The sequence below is a fragment of the Leopardus geoffroyi genome, chromosome B4 (assembly GCF_018350155.1).
Source record: "Leopardus geoffroyi isolate Oge1 chromosome B4, O.geoffroyi_Oge1_pat1.0, whole genome shotgun sequence".
In the NCBI taxonomy this organism is placed as follows: domain Eukaryota; kingdom Metazoa; phylum Chordata; class Mammalia; order Carnivora; family Felidae; genus Leopardus; species Leopardus geoffroyi.
The window spans coordinates 44,473,397-44,489,749 of NC_059341.1; the positions used below are offsets into that span (position 1 = coordinate 44,473,397).

A 16,353-nucleotide genomic window follows, 5' to 3' on the forward strand; every position below is an offset into this window, starting at 1 on the left:
TACTCCTGTCTCTCCAAGTACAAAGTATCAGCTTCAAAAATTATTTCGAGGGGCACCTGGGTGGCTCAGTCAACTGAGCGTTTGGTTGAGCTACCAACTTTTGCTCAGGTCATGATCTCATGGTTCGTGAGTTGAACCCCACGCGGGGCTCTGTGCTGACAGCTCATAGTCTGGAGCATGCTTGAGATCTGTGTCTCCCTCTCTGTGTCCCTCTCCTGCTCATTCTGTGTCCTTCTCTGTCTCTCCAAAATAAATAAACATGAAAAATTTAAAAAAAATAAAAATTAAAAAGATTTATTTCATGTCTAGCTATCTAGTTTAGGAATCTAAAATACGAATTAAAAGACGTACACTATAACGCATATAAAGCACTTAAACTCAATCTGAGTGGTCTAAGTTCTCAATAATGTGTTAGTGATTTTAATAATTTTTATTAAAACAATTTTGTTGTTTCCTCTTTAGAGAGAGAGAGACAGAGAGTAAGACAGAGTGTGAGTGGGCGAGGTTTAGAGAGAGCAAGACACACAATCTGAAGCAGACTCCAGGCTCCGTGCTGTAGCACGGAGTCTGAGGTAGAGCTCGAACACAGACCGTGAGATCATGACCCCCACAGACTTTGGACGCCCCACCGACTGAGCCACCCAAGCGCCCCAATTTTAATTATTTGTAACACAGTAACCATTTATCATTACTGATTCATAGCATTTACACCATGTAACAATTCATTACACAAGAGCGTCTTTCAGTATTGAGTATCTTTCTTGGCCAAGTTTTGTTCCATTTTATAAAAAGTCTTTGGATTGTATATAGTTAAGTTTAAATTAGCATTTTTACACAAGGTACCTCATCTTGAATTTTAGGAAGAATCAAACTGCTTTCATTTATTGAAATAACTGTATCAGGAATTCCATTTCACCTTTATGGTATAATGGATTCACCTTAGGGATTTATTTTTAAAGACTGGACCAATTTCGAATATATATAATATATTCTTGATGACAACTGATGACAAATCCAAATCATGTGTTCTTTGTCCTGATGCTTCTGTGATCTTACCTTAAATTATATTGATTTGCAAACCCATAGGTATATGCATATGTTCTTAATGACTTCTCCACAGGCAAGAATTTGAATATTGTAAGGTCTAATGTATCTCATACTCATTCTTGTTTGTTACCCTGAATTGTTGGAATGCAGATGCCAATGTTCTCTGTGATACCATTGTATAGTAGCTGTGCCTCAGGTGCATCCCACCAGCATTTATAATCTCCTATTCACTGGGGTGACTACTAGAAAGGCAGGACCGTGGTGACACATACCTTCTGTTGGCCAGACAGTCATGCATCGTCCAGAGGGAACCAGGTTCCTCTCGTAACCAGACAGTATCTGTGGTCTTCACAGCCTGCCGACCCTGTGAGCGCTGAGAGTGATGCAGTAGTGGAAAAAGTAGATATCTCATCAATGTGTCACTTCAAATTTGAACAGGAAATTCTTGCCCTTGGGCTATTTTGAAGACACTTTATCTCCTCACACACCTCCAGAATGTAGAGGCTTTGAGCTTGCAGTGTGGCATTTCCTTTGTCCTTCAGCAAATGCTTCTGACAAATTTTATGTTCCACAAGATGCTGGGGTCAGAGACTTAACCACCCAGGCTGTTCACTTACTTCCATCTGAATGACAAACACTGAGGACTTAGGCCTTGTGTAAAATATCTTAGAAGTTTATGTTTTACTTTTAGGCAAATTTGCTACATCTAGATATTATGTGTTTCTTTTTCTTATGCCCTTGATATGTCATTTCTATTTCACTGAAAATATTCTAAAATCATCAACCCGTAGACGGGTGTTTAATTATATTTGACACTAAGAGTGAAAAATGACTATGTTTTCAATTTTTTTGCGACTGCCATAAAGACATCAATTTCTGAATGGAACTTCTCAAATTCTACCTTCATTTTTAATATACCTACATTCCATTTGTATTATTGTAAATAGGTTATTAAAGTTTTTGCTGGAAAAGATAAATGCCTGTAAGAAACATAAAACATTGAATAATATTCAGCAATAGCACCATTCCAGAGATTTGAATGTTAAATAATTATTCATGCTATTTACTTATTCATTCTCCAATGGTAACTAGGTGTCTGTATTTAAATAGGAATATTTGTTATCAACAAACAAACAAACAAAGCCTAAGTCTAACTCTGTAGGGGAAAATTAATGAGTGTTTAACAATTTCACTAAAAATATTAGTGTAGGGCAGAGAAACTACTTTTAAAAGTACTTTTAAAAGACAATTAAATAAGATGAACATCCGAGCAATAAAAGTTTCTATCTAAATTACCTACTGTGCATCACTGGAATTCTTTTCCTTTGTTTTCATTGTTGGATTTGAATTGGTAATAATTTTGGGCATATTCACGTGCATGTTTCCTTTGGTCTGTAGTTCTGTTTTGTTTTGTGTTTGGCAAAATGGGTTGACAATACTATTTTCATTTTCATGTATTTATTTTCCCCGAGGTATAGCTGACATATGACATCACATTAAGTTCAGGTGTAGACATGATGATTCATCATTTATACACATTATGCTATGATCAACATGATAAATCATCGTGATCACCCATCACCATACAAATTTAATACAATGGTATGGACTCTATTCTCCATGCTGTAATTTACATCCCTGTGAATTATTTATTTTATAATGGAAAGTTTGTACCAACCACCTACTTTCTTTTGTTTCTTCCAGCCATCCCTCGTCCCCACTCCCCTACAGAAATCACAAAGTTGGTCTCTCTGCATGTGAGTTTATTGTTTATTTGTTTGTTTCTTTTTGTTTTGACATCATAAGGTAAACATATGGTATTTGCCTTCTATGTCTGACTCATTTCATTTAGCATAAAACCCTCTAGATCCATCAACTGTGTCAAAAATGAGGAAAATGTATGGAGAAACCTCCATCCTGTTGCCCATTGTGACGACACCAATTTAAATTGTCACCAACAGTGCATAAGATTTCCTTTTCTCCACATGCACACCAAAATTTGTTATTTCATGTTTTTTTGGATTCAGACATGTGGGAGGTGATATCTCCTTGTGGTTTTGATTTATGTATTCCTGATGATTATTGATACTGAGCATCCTTTCACATGTCTGTTGGCGATCTGCATATCTTCTTTCAGGAAATATCCATTCAGGTCTTAGGTCCAATTTTTAATCATGCGTTTGCATTCCTTTTGTGTTAAGATGGAGGAATTCTTCATATATTTTGGATATTAACCCCTTGTCAGATACATCATTTGCAAATATCATCTCCCATTCAGTAGGTAGCCTTTTTCTTTTATTGACCGTTTCCTTGGCTGGGGAAATGCCTTGTGGTTTGTCATATTGTTTATTTTTCATTTTGCTGCCATTCTCCATGAAAACAGATCCAAAAGAATAATGATGAGAATGATCTCCATGAATTTATTGCCTATGCTTTCTTTAGGAGTTATTGTTGCTGGCCTTACCCCTACCTCTTTAATTCATTTTAGGTTTCTTTTGGGTTTGGTATAAACAAGTAGTCCAGTTTGATTCTTTAACACATAGTTTTCCAGTTTTATAAACACCATTTACTGAAGACTCTCTTTTCCCTTGTGCCCCATCTTGCCTTCTTGTCACATTTAATTGATCACATAGACACAGATTTATTTCTGGGCTTTTTACTCCATTCCTTTGATCGATGTGTCTCTTGTTCTATACTGCTTGGATTGCTAAAGCTTTGTAGTAGACTTTGAAATGTAAGAGCATGTTACTTCCAGTTTTGTTCGTCTTTCTAATGGTTGCTTTGGGTATTCAGAATTTCTTGTGGTTCCATACAAATTTTCAGGTAATTTATTCTAGTTCTGTGAAAATGCTATTGGTATTTCTTAAGGATTACATTGAATCTATAGGTCATTTTGCATAACTGGGGTATTTTCACAATATTATATCTTCCATTCCATAAGCACAGTATATATCTTCCTATTTATTTATTTGTGTCATCCTCACATTTCTTCCAACATTAGCTTAAATTTTCGGTGTGTAAGAATTTCCCCTCCTTGGTTAAAATATTCTTTAATAATTGATTCTTATAATTGTAATTACAAATGGGATTGTTGTGATTTCTCTTTCTCACAGATTATTACTACTGTATAAAGTCCAAAAGATTTCTATATATTAATTTTGTTTCCTGTAACTTGACTGATTTCACCTATTAATTCTAATAGGTTACTTTGGTGTAGTGTCTCATTTTTTTTTCAAGAAAATTAAGTCATCTGCCTATAGTGACTGTTTTGCATTTTCTTTATCAGCATGGATGTCTTTGATTGATTTTTCTTTTCAGATCTCTGTGTCTAGGACCCCCAGTACTGTGTTGAATAAAGTGGTAAGTGTGGACTTCCTGGTCTTGATCCTGATCTGAAAGGAAAAGCTTTTGGCTTTTCCCTGTTGAGAACGACGTTAGTTGTGGGCTTGCAATATATGAACTTTATTATATGAAGGGAAATTCCTTCTCTACACACTCTGGGAAGTTTTAACTATAAATGAATTTTGAATTCTGTCAAGTGCTTTCTGTGCATCTATTGAGACGACCACAAGATTTTGATGTTTCAGTCAGTTAATGTGGTGTGACAGGTTGATGGATTTGCAGGTCTTGAAGCATCCTTGCATAAGTGGAATAAACCCATGCAATCATGGTGTTTGAACCTTTTCTTGTATTGTGGAATTCAGTTTGCTAATACTTGAGTGAGGATTGTTGCATGTGATCAGGGATATTGGCATATACTGTGGGGTGTGTGTGTGTGTGTGTGTGTGTGTGTCTGTGTGTGTTTGATTTCCTTGTTTGGTTTGGTTTCGGGGTAACGCTGTCCATATGGAATGAATTTGGAAACTTTCCATTGTCTTCAGTTTTGAGACTAATTTAAGATGCAGAGGTGTCAACTCCCTTGAAAAATTTTGTAGAATTAGGACGCCTGGGTAGCTCCGTCAGTTGAGACTCTAACTCGTGATTTCAGCTCAGGTCATCATCCCAGGATCAAGGGTAGGAGCTCCACGTCCGGCCCCGCACTGAGTGAACCAGCTTGAGATCCTCTGTCTCAATCTCTTCTGTCCCTCTCCCTTTTCAAATGCTCTCTCTCTCTCCCCAAGATAGAAATAAATAACAATAAAATAAAATAAAATAAAACTAATGTTTTCTTGCTGTTGTTCTGCTTGCATGATTTCTACTACCTTGTCTTCCAGGTAGATGATCCTTCTGCATCACCTAATCTGTTATTGATTTATTCTAATGTGGTCTTTAATTTGCATCATTGTACTCTTCAGGTCTGATTGTTTGTTTGCTTAAATTTTCCATTTCTTTGTTGAGGTTTTCACTGTGTTCATCTACCCTTCTCTTGGGTTTGGTGAGCATGTGGATGATCATTACTTTGAACTGGTTGTCAGGTAGATGGCTTATCTCCGTGTTATGTCCATCTTCTTCTGAGATTTTATCTTTTCTTTCATTTGGAACATATTTCTCTATCTCCTCGTTTTGTTTGACTGCTTCTTTCTATATAGAGGTAGGATTAATCCAAAGCATTCATCAATGATGCCAAATCATGTAAAATTCACTAATGTCTTCTGAAGTTGGAGGTACTTACATCTATTATTCCTGTACTTATACACATTTAAGTTTAAATTAAACAATTTATATTGTCCTTTGTTACACATTTAGACATGGGTTCCCATTTTTGGTGTTTAACTTTAATGAAATCTATGCCTATCAGTATAAAAAACACCACGCGCGAAATGACTCAAAATAATCTGGGTAATTAGAGTTTACTTTTTATGATATCAAGTATCTAACTATTTCTAATAATGGCAAACCAAGTGACCTAGGTACGAAGGATGAACTAGATATGAAAATATCTTTGGAATATGATGGCAAGGTGAATTAGTGTTCAAGGACTCTTTTTAAAATAACTTCATTTATTTTGAGGGCGAGAGAGGGAGAGAGAGAAAAGAGGGAGAGGCAGAGAGAGGGAGAGACAGAATCCCAAGCAGGCTCCATGCTGTCATTGCAGAGCCTGATGTGATGTGAGGCTCAGTGTCATGAACCAGGAGATAATGAACTGAGCCAAAATCAGGAGTCAGACACTAAACCGACTCAGCCACCCAGGTGCCCCTAGAGATTTATCTCCAACTTTACACCCATTAATTACCAGAACACAAAATTTTCATATTAGTAAATTTGGGACAATAGATTCTGGATACACAGCTCAGTCCTTTCTGCATTATGGGAGCCAAAGTAACAAGCTCAATATGTACAATACTTATGCATAATCTCACAAGGTAGACACAGAGAAAATTACCAATTTGATCTTGATATCCCTGACTTCTGTGTGATTCTTTCTATTCTCAATTTATTCTTAATGATCATCTCCCTAATAATGTTCCATATTTATATATCTCCAGTCGTGTTGGTAGATCCCCTAATCCAAGCTCATAAATAATTTCCATGGCTTCTTATGGGTATAGGTAACAATTTATGCACTGTTTTATGCATGTATGTAGAAATGTAAAAAATGCTTTGGGAGAAAACTGGGAGGTGCTCTACATCGGAATGTATTTAGCAGCATCTCTTATTTTTTTCCATTCTTTATGGTAATAGATGCATATGTGTGGATGGGATACTCCAACATTGGAAGGGAAAGGACATTTCAATCCCTTCTTCACCTTGGACCCTGTAGGGTCTCTAAATCTACTAATCAAACAGGCTATCGTGTCACAGCTTGAAAATCCCCTTCAAATTCTTCAAATCCAAAGGAGACAGTCTTTACATATGTCCAAATAACAGACTTTGTGAGGAGACTGGGGTTCTTGGCCGATAAGGGAAAGAACAGTAATTGCGACTTGATTTCAAACTGTGAAACACACATAGGGAAGAAATTACTCTAGTGTCCATACATGATGTGTCTTGAATTTCTCACCTTTTTGGATGCTAATGTCTTTGGGTGTATGGTCAAAATGGTTGTCAGATTACATTTCTGATGTCCTGCTATTTCACTGGGGGAAGGAAGAAGACAGAGCATCAGTTTTATTGGAAAATGTCCTTTAGTGAATATTGGGAAAAGCACAGTACGAAGAGATCACAGACAGGAAGAACTTAATGTACTTAGGCTTTATTTCAAGGATCTATAGGCATCATATTGTTTCTTTTTATTTATTCCTACATAAGTTGTTACAATTAAGGTCATCGTGTCACAGGTGATGGCACAAAAGCATCAAACTCTTAAGCCAAAACGACTGAGATCTAGTGAACACTCATGGGCCAAGAGGTACTGTTCAAATACTCTTCAAGTAACTATGAATAAGATACTATTTCTTCCATAATTTCTAGCAGAGGAAACTGAGCCAGAACAGTTGCATAACTGAGCCCCAGGACTACAAGTGTGCACTTAGAAATTTCATGAAGTGACCGCGTTCACTGCCAATGTCCTTACTTTCCACCCTTATACTTATAGCTTATTTGTAAGTTGATCAAGGACCATGGTGAAAGCACCTATACCATTATGTCTGTCACTATAGAAAACTGCTTTATTAGGATTTTCAGCACAGAAGAAAAAGACTCAGTTGGGAAGTTAAGAAAGTACTAAATTTTTAATCCATTTCCCCATCATTTACTTTTTCAAACATATCTTTTAGAAACTACGCATTTTTTCTTTTACAAACTTACCTAAATCAAGAAATGTAATAAAAAAAAAAACATTCCTATGGCTATAATGGTAGATTAGATTATTTTCAGTGCATATACATTTCTTCCCTCTGACAACTTTGAAAAGAGTATACTCTACAGACAACCACGAGAAGTTGGCCCATGTGACTTGTTTTCACAATATAATGTAAGGATGTGATCACTTGTTTTCACAATGTAATGTGAGTGGGAATGTGATAGCTCATGACTTCAGAGACAAGGCACTAAGAGACACATTTCTGCTAGCTGTTATCTCTGCTATAAAATCATAGAGCAGGCAGCCCGGAGTTCTCATAATGAAATCTATACAGGGATCTGAGCTGAACGTATATGCAGTCCAGAGTAAGGTCCAGCCTTGATCAGCTATAACAAGTAGTCTGGAGTCAAGTCCAGCCTTGATGAGTTAGAACATAGCCAAACCACAAACAGGTAAATGAAAAATTAATGTGTAATTTTCAATGTCATTGCAAACTTGGGTACTATGAAACTCAACTTTAGTAATTAGTTACAGTTCCCATTAACAACTAAATTCAATTCATTTTGACTATTCATATAAATTTTCTAGAAGACTATAAGGATTATGTACAGAGAATAGAAAGAATATGTCTCACTTCACAGATATAAATACATGTGACATATGAGTTTGGTTTGCAAATAATAATCAAGGTTAATCTTTCCCTCTTATAATTGAATAAGGGTAGAAATATCTCTGAATCATCGTCAAATTACTCGTTTGTCTTGAATTCTGGCAACAACTAAACATTTGACCGACACTGATTTCTGTACATTTTAATTTTTTGTTTTCTCTATTATTGAACTTTTTTGTTTTTGCCTCAAAGTATTTTTTAGCACGGTTGTAAAGACTGACAGAGGTTTGTGCATGAAAACATTAAAAAAATAAAGTTTCCAAAATATTTGAACCCATGTAAGGAAAACAACAAATAAGACACCGGTTATTATCCAACTAGAAAGCAATCTCTACCTCAAAATGAGTTTAACCTTTGATAGTGTGGTACCAAGAGAGATTTGGAGAGTACACTTTGGTTCCATCATCGGAGGAAGTGGCCTGATCTGAATGGCTCTTATACAGCAACACTGTGGTTGATCTATGATAATCTCAAGGGGCCGTTCGTTTAGTACTCTCAATTCCAAATCCACCCTCTGTGCCCTGTTCTCAGATAACAGTGGAAGATCCTATCCATTTTCTCTCTTGTCATCTCACATGAAGTTGACTTTTGTCAGTAAAAGACAATGGAGAGCCAGGGCAGCAGAAAGACCTCTTCTTCTTGGCTTCATGGTGTTTTCCCTCCTTTGGTCGCCATGGCTTGGTTGCCAGTTGCAGTCTTGCAGGAAGTCACATGTATTCATCCCACAGCAAGTTCTTATAGGCAATCTGTCAGTTTCCTGTCTTCTGGTCTTTCCTCCTGTCGCTCTGACGGGGAGCTCTTCCTGTTTGCCAGTCACAGCCTGAGATCCTTCCTCACCAAGTTCAGCCCGTGGAGTGTGGAGCTGATCTGTCCCAGGCCAGGCCAGTGAGCCTGTCAGCCGTGAAGCGGTGTGTAGCCACATCGTCCTCAATGACATCTGAATCCCATCTTCAGAGAGTAGATCTGGCTTCAGTGATCTGTCCTTTAATTCTAGGATATTCTATGTAATTTTCTTTAACTAGTATCCTTTCCTTTTAGTAAGCTTTCTCTTATAAGTAGATAAATGTTTACTTCAAGTGTCCCCTTGTTTCTGTCTCCTGACTCATTTCTGACTGATAACCTCGTCCCCCTGGGTGGTTCAATCCTCATTTGAGGTCCTTTAAGGGTTAGGACAAATTAATTACTTGGAAATACAATGGAATTATTCACTTTGTTGAGAATTTTTACAATAATATTATGATTTGTAATATATATATATATATATATATACACACACATTTAATGTTACTAAATAGCAAAAGCTTAAGAAACAAATAATATATACCTCAGTATATATTTTTTACATTAATATAATTAAATTTGAGAAACAGTTCTATACCACAAAGAATGAAGCCTCAGGTACACGTTGGACTTTGGGTGATATATATGCATTGATACGGATTCATCCTTGATAAAAAATGAAACGTTCTAGTGAATGATGGCGATAATGGAAGACCCCATGCATGTGTGCAGACAGGGGAAATAGAGGATTCTCTGGAACTTCCTCTTAGTTTTGTTGTGAATCTAAATTACACTAAAAACATTATCTTCAAAATGTGCAACGAAAACAATTGTATGGCTATTGAAGTAAGGAATGATGGATTCCTTATCAATGGTGAAACAGCATTATACCAAAATGAGGTAACTAAAATGCCTGGTGCTTACAAACATATCGTCTTCTTAATGAGCACGGTGCAAAATAAATTTTTTTTGTACGAAAATCGATATATTGACAATTCTTGTCAATCTCTGAAGATACCGACAACCTGAAATACAGAGAATTATATCTCATTAATCTTACCATAAGATTGCTTATATCTCTTACTATGTACCACAGTATTTTGAGGAATAAACCATCCATTTTGACTCATACTTATATATCTCCATCTCAAGATTTCCCATACCATTTTTCTCTGGAAAACCTTCAACTACTGTGTTTATCCGATTGTTCACACATTGCTCTTTTGGTTTCTAAGAACACTTCTTGTGAGGCATAAAATAAAAAGTAGTCATGGGACTTACACTTCGGAAGGAAATGTTAAGGCTTTTGGCTGCACAGATGAACTATGATGGCTTCTCTGGGAGCCTCCAATCCATGTACTAGCATGGAGTAAATTCAACAAAAACTATGAGAAAATAAAATTTATTGGGAGTCAAATACAAGCTCTTATACTCATTTGAATTTTGTAATAACACATAAAAGTTCATCCTTTCTTCCTTTGTAGACACTTTCAAATTATAATATAATGTCACACAGTGGACACGAAAGTATAAAATTAACTTAGTAGGACTAAGTGAAGAGGACAAACTGACTGTGAAACAATTTCAGAGTTTAGAAAATGGATCACCGGTTAATAACTTATGAAATATGTACATTGGAAAAAATCCTGGAGATTCAAGTCAGAAGCACATTTGTCATCTTCTTTCCTAGGATGGTCCCGTGCCTCCCCACCTACCCACCCCTGGCTCAGTGATAAGAAGACTGAAGCTGTTACAACTGGGAGAAACTGCAAAGAGCAAGGGTGCTGGCGCCACAGGGGGAGACCTGATCAGCGCTGGGGATGGGGACGGGTACCCATTGAATTTCAGCTCCAAGTGCTGATATCTCTCAGTAATGACAAAGAAAACCCATACTTGTGCTGGTCAGAGGTTGAGGTGTTTGTGTCAAGCACTGTGACCCCCATAAATATAATGGAAAGATACTGGATGTGAGAAAGAATCGGAAGAGTTGACATTGGCTCTCTAACACTCTTAGCTTATGGAATAAATAGACACACATGGAGAGGAGACCAAGAGGAACCCAGGAGAAAGTAAGAGCACAAGGACACTTGGGAACTGAGAGTAAAGGTCTGAACAGTCCCCTCCCGCATTCACACACAGGCACTGAGGTCACACTGCAGAACGCGGAAGCCGTAGTGACCTGCAGTGTTTGAACACATCCTTTCTTAAAACAAAAACAAAAAAAAAAAAAAACCAACAAAAACAAAAAAAAGCTAGTAATTAACATCAAGGTTTCAAAGTCACAAGGTCATAAACGTAAGCAATAAGAACATGGAAAAATTGAAGAAAACTGTCAGCAAACAGACTTCAGTGGAGAAGATGCTGCCATAAAGTTTTTACAACAAAAAAACAGAGTAAATCTAGGAGAAATGTAAGAGAATGCATATTTAATAAACTGTATTTTTAAAAATGTCTCCATAAAAAGTCAAAAAATGTGAAGAGAAATTGGAAAATATCTTCCAACAAAAGGAAAGCATATGTCAATAGACCTTCTAATGGGGTAATTGTTGCACATATTACCAAAAAACCATTGAAAAGTCCTACGTATAAAGATATGTAAACTATACAGAAAACTTAGTTGAAATAATTACAGGAGCATGTGGTGGCAGTAATTTAGCAAGTAGGAAATATCGATAGACAAATAAAAGTATATGAAGAAACCACAGAGAATCTGAGTGAACAAATACATACCTGAAATGGAAAATTCACTAAATTTTCTCTGCAGAAAATTTGGGATGCGGTACAAAAGAACTGATGAAATTGGAGGAGTAACAAAATCTATTCATATCTTAGGATGAGACAGAAAAATGAGAATTTTATATACGAATTTACAGAATTCAGAGACTTTCAAAACAGTATCCAGAAAGCCAACTTAGGTCTAAGTAGAATATGAGAAGTACAACAGAGGTAGAAAATAAAATAGGACAACACTCTTAAGGCACGATGAATGAACAGCTTACTAACATCATTTAAAATATTTTAGACACCGGAGACATAGCAAACTGCTAACAGAATGAGCACGTACAAATCCACGTCTCATGACATCCTAATGAAAAGACCAACAACAGTGGCAAATACAAAGAAATACTCTTGAGGGAAGAGAGCGGATTGAGAAGTGACTCAAGTCAATGTGAAAATCAGGGATGGGTGACACGTCTTCCACCTCCATCAGCCTTACGCCACATTATCTACCACAGAATCCATACCCCTGCCCTGCACAATAGTTCGACTGCAACAGGATACAAGCAGCAAGATGAAGGAAAAGAAAGACACAGATCTTAAATCCCCCATGGAAACAATCCCTTAAAAATAACCAGATACAAACCCACGTATAATCGGTCTAATCAGGTTTGATAAGGAGGCCAGAATGATTCAATAGGGAAACAATGGACCTTTTCAAAGGGTGTTTGGAAACTGACTACCCACATGCAGAAGAATGAAGTTGGATGTTTACATTTACACTGTATACTAAAATTAACTCCAAATGAACTAAAGACATCAATGTAAGATGTAAAACTATAAAGTTCCTCAAAGAAAGAAGGGGGGATATTAAACAGCATTGTATTTGGCAATGATTTCTTGGCTATGCCACCAAAGCCACAGAGCCAAGAGGAAAAGTCCATTGTAGATAAGTGGGCAATATCAACCTGAAACATTTCTGTGCATTAAACGGCATGATCAGCAATGAAAATACAGAGTGGAAAAAAAACACTTGCAAATCATATATCAAACAAGGGAATCATATCTAAAATACATAAGGAATCTACAAGTCAGTAATGACTACAGCAAACACCAGAAACACAATTAAAAAATGGGTAAAGAAATGAAATACACAAAGTTCCAAAGAATATCTACAAATGGTAAAAATCATATGAAAAGATGCTCAATATACCTAATGAGTAGAGAAATGCAAATCAAATTCACGATGAGTTATCACCTTACACTCATTGTGATGGATGCAACATGCACACACACACACACACACACACACACACACACACACACACACACAAATGTGTCGAGGCACCTGGGTGGCTCAGTTGGTAAAGTCCGAATCTTGGTTTTGGTTGAGGTCATGATCTCACAGTTTGTGGGTTTAGCCCTGCATCGGGCTTTTGTTGATGGCGTGGATCTGGTTTCAGATGCTCTCTCTCTCCCTCCTTCGGCACCTCCCCTGCTTGCTCTCTCTATCTCTCTCTCAAAATAAATAAATAAACGTTTCTTAAAAATGTGTCAGTGAGGAGGTCGAAAAGGAGGAGACTCACACACAGTTGTTGGGAATGTAAATTGGTCAGCCCCTATGAAGACGTGTATGGAGCTTCTTCAAGAAATGAAAAATACAATTACCACATGAATCAGCAATCTCACGTGTAGGAAACTATCTAAAAGGATTGAAAGCAAGATCTCAAAGATATACATATACCCATGTTCCCTGCAGCATTATTCTTTAGAGCCACGAGGTAGAAGCCACCCAAATGTCCACTAAGGGATGAATGGAGAAAGAAAGCGTGGTATACACATAACACTGTAATATTATTCAGCTGTAAAAAGGAAGGAAATCCTATCACCTACTACAGTATGGATGAAACTCCAGGACATTATGCTAAGTGAAATAAGCCAGTCATACATACGAAGTAAAAAATAAAACTGTATGATTCCACTTATATGAAGTATCCAAAGTAGTAAAAGTGATAGACAGAGCAAGTAGAAGAGTGATTGCTCAGGGTTGAGGGGAAAGAGGAAAACGGGAATTATTGTTCAGGGAGTTGAGTTCCAGTTTTACAAGGTGAAATTTTTAGATGTCTTTTGGGCAACAATGTGATAGTTAACACTCCTGACATGTGTGCTTACATTGGTTAAGATGCATGATCTAGCGAAATGCAATGTAAGATGTGAGACTGTATGATTCCCACTATATGACCATCTGGAAAAAACAAAATTATGGAGACAGTAAAGAGATCAGTGGTTGACAGGGTTTAGGGGGAAGGAAGGATGGATAAGTGGTGCACAGAGCATTTTGAAGGACAGGAAACTATTCTGTATAACTCCATACGTGTCGTTATATATTTTTGCAAACTTTTTTTTTTTTTTTTTTTTTAAATTTTTTTTTTTTCGTTTATTTATTTTTGGGACAGAGAGAGACAGAGCATGAACAGGGGAGGGGCAGAGAGAGAGGGAGACACAGAATCGGAAACAGGCTCCAGGCTCCGAGCCATCAGCCCAGAGCCTGACGCGGGGCTCTAACTCACGGACCGCGAGATCGTGACCTGGCTGAAGTCGGACGCTTAACCGACTGCGCCACCCAGGCGCCCCTTTTGCAAACTTTTAAAATGCACAACATCAAGAGTACCTGAAAGTAAACGATGGACTTTGGGTGATAAAGAGGTGTCAGTACAGGTTTATCAGTTGTAGCAAGTGAACCACCCACGGAGGGATTTTGAAAATGCGAGAGTCTACGAACTGCTTGTGCCTTGACACACAGACAGTAGGGGAATACAGAAAACCTCTGTGCTATGTCTGAGTTTTGCTATGAAACTGAAACTTCTCTAACAAAGTAGTCTATTTTTTCAACATGGGTAATGTGGTAATGTTGTTTTGTTGTGTTTTGGTTTTTTTGCAACAGCTTAAGAATAACATGAAAGGGAAGCCAACAAAAATAGGTGATCATAGCAAGAGAAAGAGAAAAACAACTCATTATATTTAGGAAAATAACAATATGATTAATAGATAAGTTTCACCAGGAAAATACTTTAAAAAACAAAACAACATCAACAACAACAAAACCAACTCCCCGCACACACACATAAAAACCCAAAACAAAAGAAAACAAAGCTAAAAGACCTGTCAAACAAGAATTATAATTCAGCAGTGCTGTCTTTCAGAAAGAAAAGATGCATAAAGACCCCACATCGAACACAAAACTTAACCATTTTTCTTAGTACACCTGCCTTTCAGAAATGTTCTTCAAGCTAAAAGTAACTGATGTAGATGGTAATGCATACCCACAAGGAGGAATAGAGATCAGCAGAAACGATAGATGTGTCAGTAAACTTCAAAACCTGTGTATTTTTCTCTCTGAATTATGTTGAGAAAGAAGATTTTCAAGGCCATTCTTATAACAACGTATGGTCGGATGAATACCATATGCCTTATATTTTTTAGCAGTTACGAATATTTGTGTTGCAAAGTCACCACGAATGCTTCATTTCAGGTCTCTAATGTGACATCATGAAAGCAGAGAAGGTACGTTGACGAGTAACTAGTGTTCAGTAATAGAGGGCTAGCTGGCTTCCTTACAACGTGGGTAGAAGGATGGATTTCCCGTTCTCTCTGACAGCAGATTGTTCCTAGGAAAGCTTTCCGAAGCTTAAATGGTGTAAAGTGAAAGAGCAAATAACATTGATTTACATGGAAAAATCATTGAGCATTTCCTGATATAAAAAACAACCACCCCAAAAAACCCATAACACATATAACCTCCTTAGGCTTTTCTGACACCTCAAGACACGCCTTGGGAGTGGATACAAAAAATAAATTGAGATGAAGCACAGACACTCAAAAATACAGTTCCAACCTATGCCTGATACTGATATACAGAGTATACAGTTTCTGAGAAATGAACTTGACAGGACGAATCTTGCTGCTTGGGGTGTGAGCTGATACTAAACAGTAAAACTAGCCCTGAACACAATTTTCACTTTTCGCCTTTTGTCCTAAACACAAAAATCCCCTTCAGATTTCTGTTGTTCAGCAAAAACTGGTATTAGTGTAGGGCTTTCAGAGAAGCAAAGTGAGGTAATCCAAATTTTTGGAAAGTTGAGGCATACCTATAATAGGTGGTGGAAAGGAGCTTGTTAGTGCTAATTTAATATATTTTATCGGAAATTAGTCAGGATTCATGGGGCGTAGATGACAATCAGTTAATTGTATATGTGTAAAGAGTGCCATGAGCAAGATGGAGACTAGGAGGTCATAATGCTCATCTGCCCACAAAATCAGTCAGAACAGTAACTAAACAACTTCAAACTAAAAACGGCTCAGGGAAAGCTCTAGACAACAAAGAAACACCAAAAATCTGGTGCCGATCAAAAATCCAGGATGGTCCCATGGAAAGCAAAGGAATCATTTGGCCTGC

General features: G+C 37.1%; 1 protein-coding gene and 1 long non-coding RNA gene across 2 annotated transcripts in view; both read right to left on the bottom strand.

Moving 5' to 3' along the window:
* The window catches only part of LOC123590710 (NKG2-A/NKG2-B type II integral membrane protein-like), a 45,491-nt gene that overhangs the window by 2,781 nt on the left and 26,357 nt on the right, over positions 1 to 16,353 (bottom strand). The gene's annotated exons all lie outside the window — the stretch shown is intronic.
* Positions 10,155 to 10,527, bottom strand: LOC123590711. The gene is made up of 2 exons (XR_006708940.1): positions 10,461 to 10,527; positions 10,155 to 10,204 (listed from the first exon to the last, which is right to left on the bottom strand). It is a non-coding gene; the product is annotated as an uncharacterized LOC123590711 (long non-coding RNA).